The following is an 18830-nucleotide window of genomic DNA, read 5'->3' on the forward strand; positions in this document are numbered from 1 at the left end:
GGCCCGGCGGGGTGGGAGGGGGCGGGGGATGCTTGCATAATGGAAAGATAAATCTTGCGACCACGGGTCAAATATAAATAAAACTCGCTCATAAACGCGGCTATGAATTAACTTTTTTCCCTGCTGCCGTGAACAGGAGCTGCTCCCGGGTGCTGGACGCTGGTGCCTTGCCTGGCTTTGAGCATGCAGCATGCTCAGGGGGAGGACTGCAGAAGAGAGCAGCTCTCTCTCTCTCTCTCTCTCTCTCTCTCTCTCTCTCTCTCTCTCTCTCTCATGTTCTCTCTCTCTCTCTCATGTTCTCTCTCTCTCATTTTCTCTCTCTCTCTCTCTCTCTCTCTCTCTCTCTCTCTCTCTCTCTCTCTCTCTCTCTCTCCCTGTCTGTCTGTCTCTGTCTCTCTCTCTGTCTCTCTCTCTCCCACCTCATCTCCCCCCCCCCCAAGAAAAAATTACAGTGGATGATGAGAAGTCAAGAAAGTAGGACTGTGGGACTACTAGCGATAGCGCAGTAGGGAGGGCATTCCCTTGCATGGGACAGACCCAGGTTCTATTATTCCCCGAAGCCCATATGGTCCCCTGATCCTGCCAGGAGTGATTCCTGAGTTCAGAGCCCGGAATAACCCCTGAGCACCACCGGGTGTGGCCCCCAAACCAACAAAGAAAAAAAATAAAGTCGAAAGCTGGACAGGAGATGTTTAGAGCTGAACAAAGCTGTGTCATACAAGGACAAAAGTAATGCATAAAAATGGAAAATCTTGGGCCAGAGCGACAGCGCAGTGGTACGGCATTCGCCTTGCAAGCGGCTGATCCAGGATAGACCTCGTTTCCATCCCCTGGCGTCCCATATTGTCCCCCCCAAACCGAGAGTGATTTCTGAGTGTCACCGGGTGTGGCCCAAAAGACAAAAAAAAAAAAAAAAAGTTGAAAATCTCCAGAAAGATTCGAAACTATAGGTGCAGAGAAGAAAAGTAGGATAAGTTGTTTCTTTGGTGATAAACTGGTGACTTACTTTCTCCTCAGGGCTGGGACTGCCCACCCGCGTGGCCACAGCCTCCACACAACTGAGAAGTGACCTTCAGTTTTTGCTGTTTCCCACCATCAGCCACTCCAGTGGCCAACATGCAGGCTATGTCACTTTGTACGCACAAAATTCGGTCTTAATAGCAATCAAACCAGTTGTTTGGAACTTGTAGACAATACAAGTAGGAAGTTGCTTATTGTGTTCATTAAGAAGATACTTTTAGACTTTTGTAAGTACTTGTAAAAGTAAAGAAGGGAGTTTTCCATTCAGAAGTTTTTACTTTGTTGCTGTTGTTTAACTGATCATGTATCATCTGAAAAGTATCTATACATTTTGAAACTTTAATAAGTGAAAAGAGGAAGTTAAGATTTGAAACATGGTTTCACAATATTTAAAATATCAGGCCAATGACAAAGCACTTGATAGATGTAAATGAGCATTTTTATAACGATCATGCTAGTTTTGCTCGCCTTTTCAGAAAGCTTCAAATTCACTTTCAAAATGCAGCCTCAAATTGCAGAGAATTTTATTTTGTACCTTCAAAGGAGAAACACCTCACATTTTATCCTAATCATTAAAAATCTGAACTGTGTGGGGAACACCAGTAATGTTTTGGTATTTTCAAATGTTGATTTTGTCCTTGCATGACCTCATGAGATGGAGCATTGCTTCATTTCAACAAACCAAGACACTGAGGCACAGAGAAATCAATTCGCCTTGGGTAGATCATAAAATTAGGAGATTCCCTAGCCCCATCACGAGTGATCCTTGAGCACAGGAGTAAGCCCTGAGCACCACTGGATGCAGCCCCTAAACAAAACAAACAAATTAAAAAAACAACCAAACAAATGAATGAGAAAGTATGCTTACTCCTCCCAATCCTGGCCTCACTATCCATTACAGATAAATCAATGAACCCTCTCTGCATTCTAGAACCTTAGCTTTAATTATGACCAGAGGCCTGTCGTTAATACGACATTAATTGCACATCTACACTAGGTCAGGACACCCAACACTTCCCCGGAGGATGGATTCAGCCTGAAGTGGTGAAGTGTTGGGAGGGAACCTCTCTCAGTTCCGGTGTCTGCTAAGGCCTCGTGCCCCATTTTCTCTGCGTTGATTCCCCAGTGGGTTTCCCCTGAGAACAGGCAGCCGCAGCGGTCACACCACAGGTCTCTACACAGGCTCCTTCCCCTGCTGAATGCCTGGTCTGTGGAAACTGCCTGATCCTTTCTTCTCCTCCTTGGGCTTGGTGATTTGAGTAGGTTTAGAATTTAGATGCCCCCGTTGCGTCCATGCACAATCTCAGGAGCCCATGCTCTGCTGTGGTGGCTCAGTGGGGACCATATCTGTAAGTCTCTTGTCCTGCTGTCTGGGGACTCTGCCATCCATGAGGGAACATGATGGGCTATGAGGAAGGTACAGAGAGGCCTTTGGAAGTGTGACCTATCCTTGCTGGTTAAGGACTGCTCCTGTTGCCCCCTGATGGTGACCTGGCATGGTTATTCCCAGGGAACAAAAGAAAGCACCACAGGCACAGCATCTGGAGTAGTTACACAGACCTCAGGGCCCTGGCATGAACACCCTCACCAGGCTGCTCATCTGCCTTCTAGCTACACGCAAGGGTGCAAGAATGTGGAACTGTCTCCTTCCTCCTGAAGCCAGCCAGGATAGCCCTGCCTATCTCCAGGGATAGATATGTTCACCTGAGACGCCCCTCACTTTCTTCAATCCAAGTTTGGAACCCCTATCTCCTGAAACTGAAGTTCTCATCTGGTGAGTGTGACCCCAGAGAGGGTCCCATGGCTGAATGTGGGGGTTACGCATAGTCTAGAATATTTGAAAATTAATTTCTTTATGATTTATTATCTGTCAATGTTTAAGTTGTATCCTATATCTTAGACCTGTGTGCTCAGGTTGGGACAGAGACTGGGCAGATGAGATGGTGGTACTGGTGGTTGCACCCCTCACTTCCTCGGGAAACATGCCTCACCGTGACTCCATGACACCATGAACAACTGAAGTAAAGCTGTTGTCATTGATTTTAAAGTTTTGGGGCTGGGGGGGTTGTGATGAATTATGATATTAGAACAAAGCCAGACTTTGAAAGCTCCTGAGTAAACTTGTCATGGCATTTCCAGAGATTTTCTGGGGGGCCCCACATGGAAGTGGGTGTCTTTCTTCTCAATAGTCCACACGTCTGCCTTCTCACCCAATTTTCCTTCAATACTCATTATCGCAGCTTTGACCTTCATACCCAAGACCAAAAGCAGGTGCCTGTAGCTTTTATTCCCTCATAATGAATTTGTGTAGAGCCTTGTCTTTCTGGTGTTTTATGGAGTGTCTTGCCACTCTTAAATGAAGGTAAAAAAATATTAGTGATTATTGAAGCCACGGAAAAGAGTGGGTACATAGGGTTAGCCCCATTAGTTCCAATTTCCAATCAACACTAATCAAGTACACTTATCCCCTATTTTACACACAGTCTGGACACTAGACATATAGGTACCAACTATGATCCAATATTCATTTTTAGATTTGTTCATGGTAAGACCTTCCTTGGCCAAGATTCATTCATTCTTGTTACTTATGTCCTGATCCTTTACATGCTAAAACTTCCCACCTCTACACATCATGTCTGTGATTGTCCGAGCCAATGAACTGGGTGGTGTCTTCCCAAATACTGAGATCCCACATTAGATGACACAGGTGAGAGGAGATGCCTCTAGATGCCCAGTCCCCCTTATAAGGCTTGGTCCCAACAAAATACGGACACTTCTGTGGTTTAGCCCAAGTATGCGGTTCTCTCCTTTCTCTGCATGGTCAGAAATCCCACGCACCACCTCTGGATTTGTTTAAAATTTTAATTTAGGAGTTTGGACCCAGAACCTCTGGTCAGGGAAAGTTGCTCTGTCCACTAGCAGATGCAAAGGTAGCTCAGTTCCTTACTGATTTCTTGTCTTCTTCTGGGCAGCAGTCAGACCTCATGGTGAGGCCTTTCTAAAAGGGCAACTTGCCTCTGGTGTGGGGCCTGCAGTGCACTTTCTCGGTTCATGTCTTTGCAGACAGTGGAGCACAGTCCATCGCATGGAGGGAGGCTCAGGAACCTTGGGAAATGTCCATGAGGAGATACCCAGAGAACCTGTGGTAGACGGACATTCCCTGGAACACCGTGGGCAACCTCCTGGTCCCCTTGTTACAGCAGCAAAGCTCCTGACCCTGCATAGTAGACACACATGGGCAGTAAGAAATGTCACCCCTTGGCTCCACTGGACTCTGTCCTAACCTCAAGGCACCTGAAGGCACTCAGTGTGTATCCTCATAGGCCAGACTTGGACACACTGTTGTACAAAATGAAGGTCCGACTGGAATTTTATACACAGGCTTCCACCCTTCGAAGAACCAAACAGGACATGCAGACAATTCTCTCTCTCTCTCTCTCTCTCTCTCTCTCTCTCTCTCTCTCTCTCTCTCTCTCTCTCTCTCTCTCTCTCTCTCTCTCCTATTATCAGGAAATAGAGATTCTCATGGCTCCTAGTCAGCCATAAGTAGCTACTATTCCTTTAGGAATGAGGTCGTGAGATACCAGAAGCCATCCCGTTGTAACTACTGCAGGATGGCAGTTTGGGGCAGGGGTGGGCTGAAGGAAGAGCCAGGAGGGACTAGGAGATTCCGCTGCCACCATCCTGCCAGGTTACTCGTGCTAGATGGCTGCTGCTGAACTGCTGGAGAAACTGTTTCCTGGACTCTCGTCCTAACACATCATCAAGCTCAGGCTTACAGACACTCTCACGTACTCTCAAACTCACATTCACACACACACACACACACATACATACACACATTCACATTTGTTCACATTCTCATTCATATAGTCGCACTGAGACTTACACACACTCATAGACACTCAGATTCACACTCTTTTATATCCATGTAGATTCACGAATTCATGCACACTCACATACCATCCACCTCACACACTCACACTCATTCATATAGTCACACACTAACTCACATCTTAAGTATATCACACACTCAGGCTCACACTCAGACATGTTCCCACATAAACACAAATACACCTTCCTACATCATTTCCACAAGTTTTTAACAATGGCCTTATATCTAAAATTCACTCTTTTTTTTTTGTTTGCTTTTGTTTTTGGGCCATACCCGGCAGTACTCAGGGGTTACTCCTGGCTTTGTGCTCAGAAGTCGCTCCTGGCAGGCTTGGGGGACCATAGGGATGTTGGAGATCGAACCTGGATCCATCCCAGGTCAGCTGCATGCAAGGCAAATGCCCTGCTGTTGTGCTAATAATCAGGTTCCTCAAATTCATTTTTTTTTCTCATATTCATTTTTTAAGGTCATGAAATTAGGTTTCTACAAGCCATCTTTGAGAGCCCAGTTAAGGCTTCAAAGCTGGATTGATTTAGAGCTTATTTTTTTATTAAATAATATTAATTGAAATCAGTTTTTGAATTTGATGTTTTTAAGCACAATAAGGAAATTTTTAATTTGATAATTCTCTTTTTCTTCCTGGCTAACTCAAGACTAATTTCAAGGTAACCCAGAGATCTTCACTGACAAATAAGCACGTTTCTGATACAGCAGTCAATACTGTATTTTAAATCCAAATAATTTTAATCGTGGTCTCTGAAAAACGTAGGTTTCCATTGTTTAGTTTCTCTTCAATTAACCCATTTTAAAGTAAAGGATTATTATCTTTCTTTGTGGAAAGGAAGAATTCAAGCTAATATCCCTGAGTTGTTGACGTTCAATCCAGGAAGGTTATTTTCTTTCCTCCAGTGCGGACCTTTGTTTTGCGGTAGTTATAGCAACAAGAAGAGTTCCTTCTGTCTGTCTGTTGTGTTCTTTCCTAACTAATGACAGTCTTTTCTATGCTGTTGTGAAGTATGGAGAATGCGTTACATGCATTGATTTCTTGATTTACAGATGCATTTAGCTAAACCAGTAATTTAAATGGAAATAGTTTAAATAAATGCAATTAATTGAAAAGGAATTTGCATGGTATATGCTTGTGGAATATGGATTGCTCATTTAGATATTTTTCCATATTGTCTTGAATCTTCTGCATCAATTTGCAATTTAACTTTGAAATGATAAAGTTTATTTATCCTCTCAATATATCTTCTTCATCTAACCAGAGAGGGAAAGAGAAAAAAAAAAAGCCTTTTTCTTTCCAGAAGAGGAATACATTGGAAGAACATGTCGTTTGTCTGCCAAACTGGGCCACACAATCTCAATCTTGGTATGACCTTGGGCATTCTAAGTCTCATTTTACTGATCTGGAATATCAGTTTAATTATAGTAATTATCTATCTCACAGGCTTTGTGAGGTTTAATTAATGTTAGCAGAGTGTTGGAGCTATTTAGAAGAACTGTCCTATAAAAGGCAAACCACTTTCAAATTGAGGCTCCTGGGCCACAGAGGGCTGGATTTCACGCCCTTTCTTTTGGGCTGTATCTCTCTGCTCTCCCCCTGTCCAAAGCTCGCTGGGCCCTTCTTTCCTTCTGTATCCTCTGGGCTGCGAATAGGGCAGGTGCTCCGGGCTCTCCCTTGGGCACAACTTCCCCAAGGAGTGAGCCTGGCTGGCACAGCCCAGAAGCAGCTGACACTGTGCCCATCCTTCTATGATGGCTCCCTGGTCCCCTGCAGCTGGGATTTGGCTCTCACTCGTCTGCACTTGGGGACCGTGGTGTCAAATAAGCCACATGGAATTTCCAGCCTCTTTAACAATGAGGATGGGGATCTGAAAACATGTGCCCACCTAATCCTGAAGGGATGTCCCCACAAGTACCAAGTACCCTCAGCTAGCCGTGCTGTGTCCTCACCTCAATGCCTGGCCGAATAGCCCTGCTGTGCTGGCTGCCAGCCAATGCTCTGCTTGCCAAGAGTCGGCTGCAGGGCTCATTTGCACCAGGCTCTCTAGGAGCTCAACAGAAAGGTCTGAATTCTCGCCATGGGCAGAGAGGACACTCCCACCTCCCTCTCTAGGCCTTCGCAGCTTGCTCTCCATCTCTGCCATGTGACCCTGAGAGATTCTAAAGATAAAGCTTAAAGCCTGTTTCCTTGGCCCCGTGTTCTTACAAACCCATTCGCACCTAAAACATGCCCCCTCCTGAAATGCTGTGCAAGTGGGATGTAAATAGTGGGGATGTGCCCACTGTGATTGCTGCCAATGGCGGGTCTGATCCTTCTTGGAATGGAGCCAAAGCGGGGGCGGGGGGGGGGGGACTGGGGAAGTAGGGCACGGTTGGGATCCTGCTGCCACCTTTCTCCTGCTTTCCTACGAAAGCGCACGGGATCCCACAGAAGCGTGCTGGACTGGCTAACTCCAGCGGCATTCTTGGCCTGCCTGCTGACCACGTGCCCTGGCTATGTGCACAGCTCCTCAAGCTCCACAAGTCTCCGAGGGACAGACTTCGGCTGGCCGTGCCGCACTCACTAGCTCACTAGTGTACAGCTGATTGCTAACCCACAAGTTCTCTGCAGCCTCAGATAGTGAAAGAAAGAAAATTCTGGGAAAACCTTGTAGCACCAAGGCCGGCTTCCCCTGGAATCTCACGGGTGCAACTCACCCCCATTGAGGGGCTGTCTTTCCTGAAACAGAGACACGGGGTTCAGAGGACCGGAAACCATGCACAAGACCACGGTTCAGCCAACAAGAGGGAACAAAAGGGAGAGAGGGGGCAGAGTCCTCCTCAGAGGCCTCCGCCAGGTCCCTGCTGTCTGCTGAGGTAACCTCCCCAGCCTGAGAGATCTCAGGGTCAAGCCAGAGAGCACCTGCTGAAAGGCTTGGGGTGCCTGTGCTCCCACACGCAGTGTTGGGGATTATTGTAGTTGCCAAGAAAGTCGCGAGGCTTTCTGCTTAGCGTTTGTATCCACAGGCCTGTCCTATCAGCTCACATTCATCCTGAAACGTGCACTACACCCCATCCATCCCCAGGAGGTGAAGAGCTACCAGGAGGAGGGCTACAGCTAAAATTCTGGAGGTGAGGAAAAATCAAGAGAATGAGGAAGTTGAGAGAAATGAAGTTAAGAAAAACAGTAAACAATTTCTGGTCTGAAAAAGCTATTTCCATAATTAAGTCCATCATGAATAATTTCCTCTTCTACCTTCTGCTGACCCTTAAAACTATCACTTAAACATAGCTGCAAGGCATCAGGAGCAAAACAAATAGTTGTTAAAATTTCAGTTTGATCCCTTCCCTCCCCCTAACTGTCTCAAATTTGCAAAAATCTGGCATAATTTAAAAGTAAATAAATAGAAGCAACACTTAGCAGAAGGTTCCTAACATAAACAAAGCTGTGCACGTTTTGTTTATTTATGGGATCCATGCAAAGTGTCACAATCATTTAAAAATATTCAGCATGAAAGTGATTGATTTAAAAAATGGAATAGAATTAAGGCAGATAAGCTTTTCTTAAGCCTAGCAGTTCAGAATGGGAGTATTCTGTAACAGTGTCCTTGGGAAATCGTGTTTTCCTCTTCTGTCTGTCCTGTCTGTTTTTTTAAATGTGGGCTGAGGGAAAAAGCTTTATTTCTGCAAGTATATTTGAATTGGGACATGGCAGACCCCACTCACAGTCACAGACCCCCTCCCAGCACCCAGACTTCCCTTGTGGAAAGCGAAGTGAGAATCTCCTTATACTCATTTATGCCCACAATCTACCCACTTGTCTTTGACACTGTTTTCCAAAGACTCAACAGTGTATGATCCTTCTCCTGTCTTTGCTCAGCATCACCATCAACTCTGACATTCTTGTGATCCTCTTCCCTAAATCCTGATCAAGCCATAAAAGAATTAAATCGTGGTGGAGCTCACACCCTTCCTGCCCTCAGAGCTCCGGGTCTCTGCACCCTTACTGTGACCTCTGGCTACTTCTGCACCCCTCACCCCACCACCCCCGCAGAGCTGAGGGCCCTGTAAGCTGCAGAGATTGGCAGGGTCAGGCACCAGAGCCAGGAGAGGAGCTCTCAGCTTAGCCACTGGCCTCGCTGGTTTAGGAGGAACTTGAGTCCAGAAAGTCTGGAAACAAGCGTGAGCAGAATGCAGAAAGGACTCGGGTATTTGGGGGACCCTGATGAGCTCACAAGAATGATCTCACACTGGATTCATGAAAGGGGGATAGTAATGCTGCCCAGTCAGTATTTGTGTGATTTTTATTTCCCTCCTCATCCAGCTTCTGGGCCTCTGCAGCCTTTGGCATCCCATCCATGGGTGCTGTGTGGAGAATTCTGTGTCGTCCCACTTCTCATGACTTGTCTCTGCCCCACAACAGTGTCTGTGGGCCTATGGAGGGGCCTGTCCTTCAGGCATCTCTCAGACTACCTGCTCAGGCTTCGGGAGCCTCCCTCCAGTGTTCTCCCTCAGGAGACAACACCTCTCATGTGCACCCTTGTTACCACTCCAGCACCCCTCACTCTGTTCTCTGCAGTGAGATTTCCGGAGGGAACAGCATGCCAGTGACACAAGTCTTCTCCTTTCATTTGTGGAGCAATGCCAGTCAGGCTTTGTCAAGATTCCCAGTGACAGATGCCCTATTAAGTCCCATCTTGCCTGTGTATCCCCCTTATCTGGCTGACCCTGCGGCTTCTCTGTTTCAGAACCATCTGATATGTCTCCACAGGGATCCTATCTGGTTTGCTCCTGCTGTGTGATCCGAACACTGAGTGACCTGGAAGCTCAGCTTCTGACTATTCTAGAGTGTCTTGGTTTCCTCCCTCACTGCTCTCCTTCACTCTCAGGTGCCCAGGAGACCATGGATGAGCATGGAAAGAGGGCAGTTTTGATGAACCTGATGGACTAAAAAATTCTGCCAGGAATGTACTTGAAACTATTTTTTAATTGTTTTTAATATTTCAAAACAAGCCAGAATAGGGAAGGTAGCTTTAAAGAATAGGGCTTGGTAGAATCAGTGGTATGAATGATAAAAAGACCAAATTTATACAAACAATGACTAGGATCAGCACTATTCTGAGAACTTTTGGATTTTGTCTTTTTGTTCTTATGAAATAGATCATGGGTGGCCCGGAGAGATAGCACAGCGGCGTTTGCCTTGCAAGCAGCCGATCCAGGACCAAAGGTGGTTGGTTCGAATCCCAGCGTCCCATAGGGTCCCCCATGCCTGCCAGGAGCTATTTCTGAGCAGACAGCCAGGAGTAACCCCTGAGCAACACCGGGTGTGCCCCCCCCAAAAAAAAACAAAACAAAAACGAAATAGATCATGGGCACTAAACAGCAGTCACATAAAATACCATAATTTCATTACATACAATGTGTTTTAAGCTATCAATTATTGATTGCATTTTTAAAAATTGTATTTAGCCCCTATTGGATTGTCTATTTATCCTTATGTGAGTTTTGGCAAATTTTCTTAACGAGGGAATTGGTTTGTAAGCTTTTCCAGTCTCTGTAATGTAGTTTATAGGAACACAGTAATTATCTCTTTCATCTCTTTCTATTCTATTCTTTTCTTTCTTCTTTCTTTCTTTCTTTCTTTCTTTCTTTCTTTCTTTCTTTCTTTCTTTCTTTCTTTCTTTCTTTCTTTCTTTCTTTCTTTCTTTCTTTCTTTCTTTCTTTCTTTCTTTCTTTCTTTCTTTCTTTCTTTCTTTCTTTCTTTCTTTCTTTCTTTCTTTCTTTCTTTCTTCTCTTTCTTTCTTTCTTTCTTTCTTTCTTTCTTTCTTTCTTTCTCTCTCTCTCTCTCTCTCTCTCTCTCCCTCCCTCCCTCCCTTCTTTCTTTCTTTCTTTCTCTTTTCCTTCCTTCCTTCCTTCCTTCCTTCCTTCCTTCCTTCCTTCCTTCCTTCCTTCCTTCCTTCCTTCCTTCCTTCCTTCCTTCCTTCCTTCCTTCCTTCCTTCCTTCCTTCCTTCCTTCCTCCCTCCCTCCCTCCCTCCCTCCCTCCCTCCCTCCCTCCTTTCTTTCCTCCCTCCCTCCCTTTCTGCCATTTTTCTTTCCTCCCTCCCTCCCTCCCTCCCTCCCTCCCTCCCTCCCTCCCTCCCTCCCTCCCTCCCTCCCTCCCTCCCTCCCTTCCTTCCTTCCTTCCTTCCTTCCTTCCTTCCTTCCTTCCTTCCTTCCTTCCTTCCTTCCTTCCTCACTTCCTCACTTCCTTACTTCATTCTTTAGCCATTCGGATACGACTAAGATGTTGTTCTATGGTACTGTGACTTATGGGAGCCATACCTATCCTGTGTGCTGATCAAAATTTTCAGGGCTACACTTGATAGTGATCTAGGTACTATGTGGTGTCAAGGATCAAACCTGGATTGTCTGCATTCAAGGCATGTGCCTTACTAACCCCTGTCCTATCTCTTCAGATCCACTTTATTGTCCTTTTAATATCCATGAAATCTTTCATTTGTTTTTTTCTGTATTTTTCACAATATCTTTATTTAAACACCATGAGTACAAACATGACTGTAGTTGGATTTCAATCATAAAAAGAATCCCCCCTTCAGCAGTGCAACATTCCCACCACCAAAGCACCCCACCCCCTGCCTGTATTCAAGACAGGCATTCTACTTCTGTCATTAACATTGTCACCATAGTTGTCATATTTATCTAACTGCACTCACCACTCTTTGTGAGCTTCATATCTTGAACCAGTCCTTTTAGCCCTAATCTCTGGGCATTATTACAATGATGTCTTTTTTTTTCTTAAAACCCATAGATGAGTAAGACTATTCTGTGTGTCTCTCTCTTCCTTTGACTTATTTCATTCAGTATAATAGTTTCCATGTCCATCCAAGTATGGGAAAATTTCATGACTTCATCTCTCCTGATGGCTACATAATATTTCATTGTGTATATATACCACAATTTCTTTTTTTTTTTAAATTTTCTCTCATTAATGCTTTATTAAAATGTTGAGTTTTAACTCTTTATTGAAAAACCTTAGTTTTTTGTTTTTTTTTTTCTTTTTTTTCTTTTAATTATGACAACAAAGATGCAAAGAAAGAGGACAGGGTAAAGTTACAGTGGAAGCCCAATCACCCATAAACAGAATTCTCAGTAGTCCCATCGATGATATCCCAGCCTTGAACTTTCAGCCAAAGAACATTAAGAAAAACAAAACTGAACCCATGTACAATACAATTACTTTGTCCCTCAAATCCCCAGTTGTAGTACATACTATTTCTTAGCAGCACACAATATAATCGAAAGACAGACTTATGTAACTCCTTAAACATTGAGGGCAAAGTACATTTATCTAGTTCCATGCACATGCTTACTAGTTGAAGTTAACCTCAAAAGTTTTAGTGGGTTGTTTTTCTTAAGGATTGGAGTCAAGGGAACATAGTAAAAAACGGTATTAAAGTGGCATTTGTTTGCATAGGCCCACCAAAACATAAGGGACATGGAAAGAAAAATTATACCACAATTTCTTTAGCCATTCATCTGTTGAAGGGCATCTTGGTTGTTTCCTGAGTCTGGCTAATGTAAATAGCATTGCAATGAATATAGGAAGGCATTTTTCTATTGCATTTTTGTGTTCCTAGGGCACATCCCTAGAAGTGGTATAGCTGGATCATATGAGAACTCAAGTTCCAGTTTTTTGAGGAATCTTCATATTGTTTCTCATAAAGGCTGGACTAGATGACATCCCCACCAGCAGTGAATGAGTGTTCCTTTCTCCCCACATTCCCATCAGCACTGAGTGTTCTTGTTCTTTGTGATGTGTGCTAGTCTCTGTGGTGTGAGATGGTACCTCATTGTTGCTTTGATTTGCATCTCCCCAATGATTAGTGATGTGGAGCATTTTTTCATGTGCCTTTTGGCCATTTGTATTTCTTTTTTGAGAAAGTGTTTGCTCATTTCTTTTCCCCATTTTTTGGATAGGCCTAGATGTTTTTTTTTTCCTTAAGTTCTGTCAGTACCTTGTATATCTTAGATATTAGCCCCTTATCTGATTGTTATTGGGTGAATAGTTCCTCTCATTCTGTGGGTGGCTTTTGTATCCTAGGCACTAGTTTCTTTGAGGTGCAAAAGCTTCTCAGCTTAATATAGTCCCATCTGTTAATTTGCTTCCACTTGTTTGGAGTGTGCTTGAAGATGTCTTTAGTCTCATTGTCATGGAGTGTTTTAACTACTTGTTGTTCTAAATACCTTATGGTTTGGGGTCTGATATCAAGGTCTTTAATCCATTTTGGATTTCACCTCTGTGTGTGGTGTTAGATGGAGGTCTGAGTTTGCTTTTTTACAAGTGGCTTTCCTTGCTCCATTTTGCATTTCTTGCCCCTTTATCAAAGATTAATTGATTGTATGTCTGGGGAACATTATCTGAATACTCAAGTCTATTCCACTGATTGGAGGATCTGTCTTTATTCAAATACCATACTGTTTTAATGACTATAGCTTTGTAATACAATTTAAAGCTGGGGAAAGTGATGTCACCCATATTTCTTTTCCCAAGAGTTTCTCTAGCTATTCACAGGTGTTTATTTTTCTGAATGAATTTCAGGAGTTTTTGATCCACCTCTTTGAAGAAATCTTTCATTTGTGTTTCTGTTTTTTCTTAGCCTGGTTAGAGACTTAGGGATGTTACTTCATCTTTTTGAGGAATGAACTTTCAGTTTAATTGATTTCTTGTCTTTAGTTTCATTGATTCTCATCACTTCCTCTGTTTAGTTCAGCTTCAATTGCCTGTCTTCTCCCAGTTTCTGAGATGCTGGTCATTTTAACATCTGCCAGTCATCCAATGCTATCAATTTCCCTCTAGCTACTGGTTTTGCTGCATTCTTCCATATTTTCATTTAGTTCAAGATACTGTAAACCTTACCTTGAGATTTCTTTTTTGACTTTGCTTCATAAATGTGTTATTTAGAAGTGTGTGTTTTGACATTTTCTGTTGTCTTTCCAGGAGTCATTTAAGAGATCTGCTACTTCACCCAAACAGACATATGCTACTTTGCCTGATGTCAATATTTCTACCTTTTGTTATGGCAACATGTACTTCCTCTGGTCCACTTGCTGGTCTCTCCTTTGCCTGTGCATATGGGGTTCCTAATGCTAGCATCTGCATCTGAAAGGACCTAATTTTCTGTGATGCTGGGAGAGAGCACCCCAGGCTCCCACAGTGAGACTCCTGGGGCCCTGGCAGCAACTTTGTCAGAACTTGTACTGAGCCTAGAAGGCCCAAGATTGATTTCTTGGCTCCTGGGACCATAAATAAGGATCTTCTGCTGTCCTGGTGGTCAAAGACTCACCATTGAGTCAGCCTGGGCTGCATCAGTTCAGTCTCAATTTCAGTCCTCTCCTGTCTTTCCTTTGAGTCAGCCTGGGCTGCATTAGTTCAATCTCAACTTCAGTCCTCTCCTGTCTTTCCTTCTCATCTCCACAGGTGATGACCCTAAACACTTCCTATAAAAATTCCCTCAAGTTCAAACTCCAACTCAGATTCTGCATCTGGAGAATCAGCCTGAGCAAGGAATTCTAGCATGGATTCCTCCTGCATCCAGCTCAGGCTCAGATAGTGACCAATGATCCTGCCATTGCTTCTGCAGGACTGTGGAATTTTCCAGGGTTTTCATTGACCACATTTGCTCAACTTCCCATGCAAGGAAACATTTCAGTCCTTCTGAATTTTTATTTTAGTCATAGGAAAAGTTCTGAAATAAAGAACTCCCTGTCAGGTCAATCAATCAATCAATCAATCAATATATATATATTGATATATATATCAAACTTCTAGCTACTCAAACTCAGTTTCTCATTTGTGAATTGTGCTTAGTTTACCAAGTCATAAGGTGATAAGCTATAATATTTATAGAACCAACAATACATCAAGAATTTCAGTGACTTTCTTTCTATTCTTGGGTTTTCATTGCAGGGTATGTTTGGGGGGGTGGGTAGGTAGTATGCTCACAATTTTTTCTAAAAGTTTCGTTTTGCTTCTGAAACTAAAAATTATGATTTCATGAAAAACTAAAGAATGTGTTTTCTAATTAGATATATTTCCCTCCTTACACAATTTTAGATTCTCAGTATTTCCCAAGTCATCAGAGAATAGTTTGTTTTTTTCTTCCACATACAAAAGCAGAAGCAGAAAGAACAAGTTGATGCACTTTATAGACCAGGCTGGACTTTCCACTATAGGACAGGAAAAACAAGCAAAGAAGCCACCATGAGAGATGGTTTGGTGCTAGATCCTTAGTGCCTTGGCATGGGCAGGTCACTGAGCCCATCTCTGGGCTGAGCAGAGAACAGATCTGCCTTCTGGTATCTTGAGATCTCGCTGCGCAGCACCCCACAGTGACTTGGGGTCATTTACTTGGAAGAAGACCATACACCCTGTAACCTAGCTTGCTTTCTGGTTCCTTTTGTTTTGTCTGTAATTATCCACTAATTAACCCAAAATATTGGCCCAGATCTTTTATTTCTTCCTTGGCTGAAATAAATTCAACTTTATCCAAATTTCCACCTGCTGGAGTTTAGATGCTTAAAGCATGAATTGTGGGTCAATGAGTATAGTGGGGGTAACAGAGCCTCCTGGAAAACAAACAACAGAGAAAAGGGATGCTATCCTGGAAATGTTCCTAAATATTTCCTCAATTTGTGAGGGCAGAGAATGAATCTAGGATGGAGCAACATGGAGAAAAGGGGTAACTTAAACCCCACTTCCTGGAAACCATGGCAGAACAGCACTCTGCTAAGGGTGGGCTGAGTGAAATTCACAGCATGAGCCATCAGAAAAAGTAACAACATGTAAAGTAAGGTTCCATGGGAACTTCAATAAGTGCATATGGAACAGTTTCATGACAGCCGCTCTTTACACATTCACACTGGAGCCAGCCATAGCCTTAGGAGGATGCATCTGAAAATACTTGAGGGAATCTCTGAGTACCACGATGGCTGTGACTATCACTTGCACGTTGGGATTTTCCTGGAGTGGTTCTGACTAGCTCAGTACAGAACTGGGCTTCACACAGTCTCCCTGGTTTCCTGAGGAATGATGCATGGCTGGTGCAGGGCAGCCCTGGGCTGTGGGAGCATCTGCTGTCAGGGCAGAGCATTGTTGTTCCAGCTTCCCACTAGTCAGGAACCAGCCAGCCAATCTACACCAGGAGAGAGAACACATGGCCTCTCTACTGTGAAACCCTGGAAGGGAAAGTCTCACTTCCCTTCCTAGGAGGTATTTCTCATTAGCCTGCGACCTGTTTCCTGGAAACTACATGTAGCGAGGAGAACAAGGGGTTCTGATGCTAAGGACAGAGTTTATGCAGATAAAGATTTAGGAGCTCACCTGAATATACATGTAAACACAGACACAATCACAGACACAGACATACACACTGATACCCACACACACTTTATGATGCAGATTAACAAAGACCAAGAAGGCCATGTTTACTGTAATAAAACTGTCTTAAAAGAGGAAATTATACTAAACATAAGTGGTGACCTGTAGGAGTGATGCTGGACACCGTCAAGATGAGAATAAGGGAGAGATGCAGGAGTGTGAGCATTGTGAAAAGAGCAAGGCCAGCAAAAATGCCGCCAACTGGTCAGATAATTTATCAGCTGCACACTTTCAGCTCCTTGGGAAAGTGTTCCTGCACCCTTGTCCATGAAACAGAGGCTCAGACACTTCAGGATCACTTGGAGGAAGTGCCATAGTTAGGTTTCAAAGGTGACATCTCAGGGACTGAATGCCCAGAATGAGACAGTAGGACCAATCCCAAGTACTGCAGCTCAGCCCCTCTGGTTTGGAGATGTGGATTCCAGCAGGAATGTCCTTTAGACAGAACATCTGACTTGACAGATCCCTTTGCAGATACTCCTCACTTAACGACCTACCTGTTTAGGGACCACTCCCACTTACGACCATCTCTTCACCGTGAGGACCACTCACACTTATGACCATTTCACCGATGGTGTGTGCTAGAACGTGGTAGTGGCCTTGCGTCTCAACGTCATTCACGGCTGATGGTCCGGTACTGCTGTTTTCCTGGTCAGTATTCACATTTCAGCAGTAAATTATTTTTTGTGATGCAAAGAAAAAACGTATAAACAGCTATACTATACTGTATATCTACCTAAAAACACAACTTCAATCCTTCAGCCAATGGGCCAGGGGCCAGAGCCACACTTAAAGCCTACTATTTATGCACAACTTTTTCCAAAGCTGTAGCAGCAACAGAAAATGATGAAGTAACTCTCCGTAATTTCTGGAGATCTTTATGTTCTGTAATACTCTCCATCTCTGTGACTTTATGTCTGTAATACTTTATGTTCTGTTAACAGTACTGTGTGTAAATGGCACAACCTATGCAAATTAGAACAAGTAAAAGTTTTCACTTATTTTACTTATTCAGAATACTGTATTGTCAAGTACTATGCATATACTGTACTCCTGTATGCAGTACATGCAGTTCCTCACTTAACGACCAATTTGCTTAACGGCCAAGTTGTTGAAACGGAACTTGATCCTTAAGCGAGGAGTATCTGTAATTGTATTGCAAAGTGACTAACTGGAAACTAAGATTCTCATCTAGACAAAACTTTGAAGACCAATTCTAATCTTGAAACATAAATAAAAGTTTCATTATAAAATAAATAAATAAATATAAATTAAACTAAATTATAAAGGTTTTATGCTTTTATAAATAAATTTATTAACTCTTATAAAATCATATTCTATTGTCTTGGCACTAATTTCTAAAATTTTTATTCACTAAGAACTGAAGTAAATACTATTGAGTGAGAGGTTCTCCCCACAAAAGTCCTAACTGCAAAAAAGTCCAAATTCACAGCAGAAAACCCCTCCTGGTATATTTTATATTTCTAATGAGATTTGGCTTCTCCCCATGTCAAAACTGAAGTGTAATGCCTGGGCCTATCATGAAGTTCACTGACAGGGTCCACCAGAAACTTCTGGGAAGAGAAGGGGGTCCTGGTCAAAGGTGAGTCCTGGCACCAGGGGAAGCACTGGCCCTAGCTCCAAACCTCCAGACTGGGCATAGACAGTTTATGTCCTCACATGTCCCAATGTCGATGCCGTCACTGGCAAGTTCCTGACTTCACGGGCCCCAAGTTCCACACGGAGTTACCCCAAACACTGAGCCAGGAGAAGTTCCTGATAGGACTGAGTCAAAAGTGAGTGAGAGAGTGAGAGTGAGAGTGAGACAGAGAGAGAGGAGAGAGAGAGAGAGGAGAGAGAGAGAGAGAGAGAGAGAGAGAGAGAGAGAGAGAGAGAGAGAGAAAGTGGAGGACGGAGATGGAGAGAGAGGAAAGTGGAGGAGGGAGAGAGATGGAGAGAGATGTATATATATATATATATATATATATATATATATATATATATATATACATTACTAGATTTAGATCTGTAACAGCTAGGGGTCCTGGGATCCCACAATGCTGACTTCAAACCTCCCAAACCTCATTTCTTCAGTGAAATTTATCCTGGGAAAATGACAGCTTTGGAGATTCAAGATTCAGAAGAATCAAAGGAACTTTATTTTCCTGAACTTTCCACAGAAGTTTCCATGGAAAATGAAACAGAAGAGACTGATAAATTTAAATTTAACCCCCTAAGAGAAACGGCTCTATGCCAAATATTGTGAATATGCAAGATCATCTTCCAAATGGAAAAATAAGTAACCTGAGAAACACATGTCTCCAACTACCAAAAGACTACATGGATTCAACAGAAAATGCAAAGGCTCATACTTGAGAAACAGGAGCTGACAGAAAAATGAGTCTTGAGGGTTCAAATTCACATGGCTGCCATGTAGTGAGAGACCCCAGGTGACAGCACTGAGCACCTGAAAGTGTGATGTCCTCCCCTTC

The sequence above is a fragment of the Suncus etruscus genome, chromosome 14, assembly GCF_024139225.1.
Source record: "Suncus etruscus isolate mSunEtr1 chromosome 14, mSunEtr1.pri.cur, whole genome shotgun sequence".
In the NCBI taxonomy this organism is placed as follows: domain Eukaryota; kingdom Metazoa; phylum Chordata; class Mammalia; order Eulipotyphla; family Soricidae; genus Suncus; species Suncus etruscus.